Raw genomic sequence first — 6,832 nt, forward strand, 5'->3', positions numbered from 1 at the left:
AGGATTCAAACCTGTCACCGTAGCGGTTTCGCAGTTCCAGACTGTAGCGCCTAGAACCGCTCGGCCACCACAGCCGGCCTGATAACCAGACTCTCTGTTAGAGCGAGGAAGGAGGAGTAATGGGGACATCACACAAACTATGGAACAATTTGACGATTCCAAGTTTCTGTAAAAATTTCGTACTACTACTTTTCGATCTCATGCTTGAGAAACTGGAGTGTATGAATGAAGTGTGAAACTATTTCCTAAAGTAAAGCTTTTGCTTGTAGTAGGCCTAATAGGCATTTGATATTGGTACTTTGTGAATTATATTCTGTCGTTAGAAATGACCGTTTGTGCCAAAATAGTCTTGTTTATTTGGTGTGTGTCACGATTGTTGCAGTATTAGAAAGGCCTATTTTGTTTTATCTAGAAGAGAGTGACAAAATACACGTAATAAGATCGAGAAATAACACCAGGCTTGTGCCCTATTTGTATTAACAGCTTTTTCAGTATTAGACGACATTTCAATTTTTCATGTAGCAAAACGTTTGACGAACTTTGATGAGGTAACAGATTCTTTCGCAGAAATGAAAGCACGCCATGTCAAGCTGTAGCAAGATTAGAGAGAAAAGGTTCTTGGAGCTAAGGATTGAAGAAATGTATATTGTCTTGCTTATCTCATGTCTTTACTGGTTTTACGTATCCTATATTAAATTTTATGTCACACAAAGCAGCAAGTTGTTAGCTGATAGGGAATAAAGAGTACACATTTTCTGAAGAGTTCTTTTTTTTTAATTTTCTAAATAGAGGGAAAGGGTGTCAAACTGGCCGACTGTAAGCATGAGAGGCACCACAGGACATTTTAATTTCCACTGTCCTGAATATGGTTTGATGGCATCCATTGCAAAATATACACGTTTCAATTCCACAGAGCGAAATACCGTGACGTGCGATAGGGGAATGCTGTGTGAAGAGGTGTGGCACTGCGCTTTGGCACACTTACGACCAAGTAACATGTCTTACATTTCCTCGAACACGTATGTTTTATGCATTAGACTCTTCAGAAAGATTTGCACTACAAAATGAATATATTTTTGAAAATTAGATTTTTTTCTAATTGACGTCCTGTCTGAAACGCTCAAGGGAGTGGCTGGGTATTGCCCCGGTTCGGAAATATCGTAGATCTGGGGCTGACGCGCAGGGCAGTCTGAGTTATAGTGGGGAAGTGGATAGTCTCCACGTGACCCGTGTTTACATTTAGTGATTTTGCTGTTTCCTCTTCGTTTACTGCTCTCACATGAAATGAAAACAAAACAGATTTCTGTGGCCAGGGGCTATCAAGTGAATTAAAATACATTCACATAATTACGGAAGGCTAAAATGTGTTGTTAGTTGCAGATTTTATTTTATTTCACCCTTTCTGACAGTCAAGCAGAACAATGAAGCTAATTTTGTCGGTCTGCTAAAGAAATTTTCTTTTATTAATCTTTTCCGCTGAGACAGACAATATATTTGAAACTAAGCGTTTAATTCCACACACTGTTCGCTGCATTTCAAGTGCACGTTTTCAACTTCTAGCACATATGGCATTATGCCATAATAAAGAACCAAACATGAGATAACATAGTACTGGTACTCCGAGAAAATTTACATCCCGAAAACTACATTGAAAAGCTTAATATCAGGTCGTGGCCTACTTCACTGGGAATTTGGACATACGAATGTGCACTTTAAATGTGCACATTTTAGTATGGGTCATGAAATTCCGATGCTCTTGGAGTATCCTCTGATGTCTTGTTTGTTTTATGACATAATGTAAGATCTTCTCAAGTTTTACACGCATGAACATACGGGATCCCGCAGAAATGAACCTATTTCTAATAGGTCGTGGGAAAATATTCTGAACGGTGGTTTGAAATTCTTTGCTATCAAAGTAAATTTCCTTTTACGCAAGTTGAACTATGTGCGAGAATGTACGATGAATTTCTTAAATCACAGAGTGTTGGACTCTCATTTAGAAATCAAGTCTTTGATGACGAGCTATTTAGATGAATTTCGAGCCCAGAAGGTCAGATATTTATATCGTTATTAAAAATTTTACTGACACATTTCTGTGGTTATCTTACATTGTAATACGCGCAGAAGACCAACATTACATGTGAAAGCTTATCCTCTCTTGCAGCGTATTAAACTTATAGACCAATATTATATGTGAAAGCTTTGCTTTTCGTGTAGCAACACTGTGTATATTAATTTAAACCATTAGCTTTTTTTGTTTGTGTGTTCACACTTCTTAACAGTGATGTTGCTATTGGCTGACTACACCACGTGTCCTCAGCTCTGAATACCCGCTGTTATCGGCTGGCGAGATCACGTGACATGAGCTATGCCTGGCTTACAAAAGATCATCGCAATTTCGATTTCAATGCTTCGGAAAGTAACATGTGGTGTTTGATGGAATTCGAATTTATATTTTCGTAATACGAAAATATGCAGCTTACATGTTGCTGCTCATCAAAGATCTTTCCAAAACATGTTTTTTCCCCCCATGTTTCGTTTCCTAAAGCGCCGGGAAATTCTACGCCTGTGTATAAAACCACAAACATACAAAGGATTGATAAGTCATACAGTTCTGAGAGTTAACAAGGAAAAAGTATGTTTCCACCAGTGAGAAAGTGTATTTTTAACTGGGAAATCCGGGAGAAATCCGGGAATTTTTTTTCCCTTGTCCGCGTATACACCCTGTTTTTTGTGGAAAACATTGAAAACACATACGGGGAAGTTATAGCCATCCCTAAGATGAAGAGCAGTCCCCTCCTCATTAAAATGTCATCTCCTGCCCCGGTCACACACGCTGGTCTCATATGAAAGGTTGGGTGACATTCCCCACAAGAATCTCAAAATGGTCCAGGGCATCATATTTCACCATCGTCTTCTTCTGCAATCTGATGGTGAGCTGCAGGTCAACTTAAGAGTGATGAGGTGTGCACTTCACTTCATCTGGTGTGTCCACAGGGGACCAAAGAAAAACAGAGTTGTTACCTGGGCCTTCATCTTGGCTTTCGATGTTGGTATATTGCCTCAGAAGGTCAAGGTGATGGTCTACTTGTGTGACGTGAAACCTTATACTGCTGCCCCTATAAGATGCTAAAGGTGTATGAAGATTGGACATAGGTCTTTCTGTTGCACTGCTACCCGTCTGCAAGAATTGTGCTCGTCGGCTGCATACGAACATTCCTTGTGCCCATCCTTCCACCTATGTAAATTGTGGTGAGCTCCATGCCCCCTGCTTACCAGATTGCTCCGTTTTTAAGTATGAGCATCTTAATCCCAGAGAAATGTCACACACTTACGCTAAGGCTGCAACATCATTGGCTTCTCTGTTGACGATGCCTTCCTCTGTTGCACCTCTTACAGTGGGCTCCCATGGCCACTCACTGATGCCTACCCCCCACGTGGTTGGGGTCCTCCTTATGCTTCCATCGCACACACTTCAGGAGCCTTGGCTCCCCACCTGCCAGGGACACCAGTCCCCATCCCCCAGCAACAGGCACCTAATCCTCCTCCAGCTTCTCTAGCGAGGAAGAGGTCCCTTGGGACCCTGCCATGGTTCCTGCTGGTCCACAGACACCAGCCAGTGGCTGAAGAAACCACAGGCTGCTGGCCATCAGACTTCTCATTCTTCCTGTGTCCCTGAAAGCAATTCAGGGAAATCTTCTCTGTCCTCCTCATCTTCTAAGGATGAGAAGGACAAAAAGAGGTCCCCCCCCCCCCCCCCCAAGATAAAGGAAACTCTGGTGCCCCGCATGCCACTGGACTCTGCATGTACTCCTTCCACGCCTAAGGTGGAGATCCTAGTGGTCCCTGAGGCACCAGATCGCCCCAGGCAATGTGCCGCAGAACCTATGTCAGTGAACCCCTGACATCTCAACTGGTCAAAAGTGATGGAAGCAAGACTCCTGGGAATGGTACATTTCGTACCTCTTCATCAAAGATATGTGCAAAGACTCTATGGTTTCCAGTCCCCTATAAAAAATATTTCCTTAGATGGTGACATTTAACTGAGCAGTATGGTCGCCCATCTGCATCTGAGAACTTGCCTGTCACTATCAGTTACATAAACTAGCACATGGAGTGAATGCACTAGTCTTTTACTACCCCCACCTGCAGCTATATAATGCTCCATTCAGTGAATGGAAACTGTCCAGTGTCCTAGCCCATTGCCCTGATTCGGCCCCCAGGGCCATACTGCATCCACAACCAAATGCTGAAATGGCTCTGAGCACTATGGGACTAAACATCTATGGTCATCAGTCTCCTACAACTTAGAACTACTTAAACCTAACTAACCTAAGGACATCACACAACATCCAGTCATCACGAGGCAGAGAAAATCCCTGACCCCGCCGGGAATCGAACACGGGAACCCGGGCGCGGGAAGCGAGAACGCTACCGCACGACCACGAGCTGCGGACCCCAAATGCTGAAACAGATCTAGTGTATTGTGAGCGTCACACCCTTGCCCTCTTTTAATTGGATCTGGAACGAGGGTGAGTTCCCATCTCAGTGGCAAGAAAGTGTGTAGTTCTGGTACTTAAACCGGGTAAGAACTCCCTAGAAATGGACAGTCATTACCCAATCAGACTTACCAACATTCTCTGCAAGTTGCTAAAATGCCTGGCGAGCAAGTGGCTGTGTTGGCTCCTTGAGTCTCATGGCTTTTTGGCTGCATCTCAGGGCAGTTTTCGCAAAGGCCGCTCCACAGATAATAATTTGGTTCACCTGGATTCCACCATCCAGGCGGCCTTTGAACATCGTCAGCACTTCATTGCTGCCTTTTTTAACCTATAGAAGGCTTACGACATGACATGGTGTCACCCCATCCTTACTACATTACACGAGTGTGATCTCTGATGTCAACTCCTGATTTTTCTCTAGTGCTTCCTTTCACACCGTATGTTCCAGATTCAAGTAGGCACTTCACTTCACTCAGTTGCCCCCCTCCCCCCCACCCCCCAATATCCAAGAGAATGGGGTCCTGCAGGGCTCCCTCTTTCTGGTGGCTATCAACAGTCTAGCTGTGGGTGAGGGTTCTTTAGTATCGCCCTCCTTATACGCCAGCAATTTTTGCTTTTATTTTACTCCCTTAGTATGGTTGTTGGCAAGCTTCACCTACAAGCGTGCCATATAATGGTGTGGTCACTGGCTTTCACCTATGGCTTTGGGTTTTCAGCTGCCAAAGACTCGTGTCATGCACTTATGTCGCCGTCGTAGTTCTGCCCCCCCCCTCCCAGCCCCCCCCCCCCCCTCCCCACACTCTCAGAGCTTTACCCAGATGATCAATTACTACTTGTAGTTGAGGTGCACTGCTTTCTGGGACTAGTCTTCAATTCCCCCACCTTTGTCAACTTAAACAAGTGCTGGCGATACCTAAATACACTTCATTGCCTCAGTAACACTGGCTGGGGTGCAGATCGCTCTACCCTTCTGCGACTATGCAGCCCTGATTCAGTCCCATCTTGACTATGGAGTCTTGCATATGGATCGGCATCACCCTCAGCACTGTTGATACTGGACCCCATACATCACTGTGGGATCCGACTTGGGACAGGAATATTCTGAACTAGCCCTGTGCACAGCCTACTAATCACTGGAGTCCCTCCATATCAGGCACCAATAACAGCTGCTAAGTTACACTGTGTGTTCTTAGATTCTCTGAAAATTCCAACTACTGTGCCTTTTCCCTGAAAAGGAGCTCCATCTACCACAGCAGCAATCCAGAACTGTCCACTCCAGTGTCTCTGTTCAAAACTGCAACTTTCTGCATTGTGCCTCTGGTCAGGGAGACATGCATCTGCCCCATGGCTTGTGCCTTGACCTCGGATTTGCCTCAAAGTCTTCTTTGGTCCAAAAGATTCTGCTGATCGCCACCTGTTCTTGGTCATCCTTGAGAAGTATCCAGGTTCAGAAGTGGTATTCAGTGATGGCTCAACAGTCGACAGATGAACAGGCTTTCTATGCATACATGCACGGTGCAGTGAACTTCATTTCTTGCCAAACAGTTGCAGTGTCTTCATTGCTGAATTGATGGCCTTTAAACCAGCTCTTAGCCACATTTATTCTTGGACTAGCAGGAGTATCCTACTCTGTAGTGACTCCCTTAGCAGTGCAGTGCAGTGAACTTCATTTCTTGCCAAACAGTTGCAGTGTCTTCATTGCTGAATTGATGGCCTTTAAACCAGCTCTTAGCCACATTTATTCTTGGACTAGCAGGAGTATCCTACTCTGTAGTGACTCCCTTAGCAGCCTCCATGCTGTACACCAATGCTATTCTTCTCATGACTTGTTGCTATCCAGGATCTTGTCTCTGACCTATATCAAGCCGGATGGCCAGTTGTTTTGTTTGGACCCCCAGCCATGTTGGGATTTCGGGACATGAATGAGCTGACCTGTTGCCCAGCTGGATGCCAATTCTGGAAATGGTGGTCCCAGAACCAGACCTTCTGTCATTATTTGCCATCGATTGCTGGAAGCCTGGAACTCTGATTGGTCTCCTCTGATCTTCCCAAACAAACTGAGGACAATTAAGGAGGCGACGACTACATGGCTGACTTCCCTGCATGCTTCTTGCAGGGAATTCACCATCCTCTGTTGACCTCGCATTGGCCACACTTGGCTGATCCATGGCCACATTCTCAGAAGTGAGGATGCCCCTGACTGTCGATGTGGACCCCGCCTCCTGATGGTGGCTCACTTACTTATAGCCTGTCCTAATTTGGCTGCTTTAAGGTGGCAGTTAATCTTCTTGACATGCTACCCCTGGTGCTAGGAGACGACGCCAACTCAGCTG

Source organism: Schistocerca cancellata, chromosome 1 (assembly GCF_023864275.1).
Source record: "Schistocerca cancellata isolate TAMUIC-IGC-003103 chromosome 1, iqSchCanc2.1, whole genome shotgun sequence".
Classification (NCBI taxonomy): Eukaryota; Metazoa; Arthropoda; class Insecta; order Orthoptera; family Acrididae; genus Schistocerca; species Schistocerca cancellata.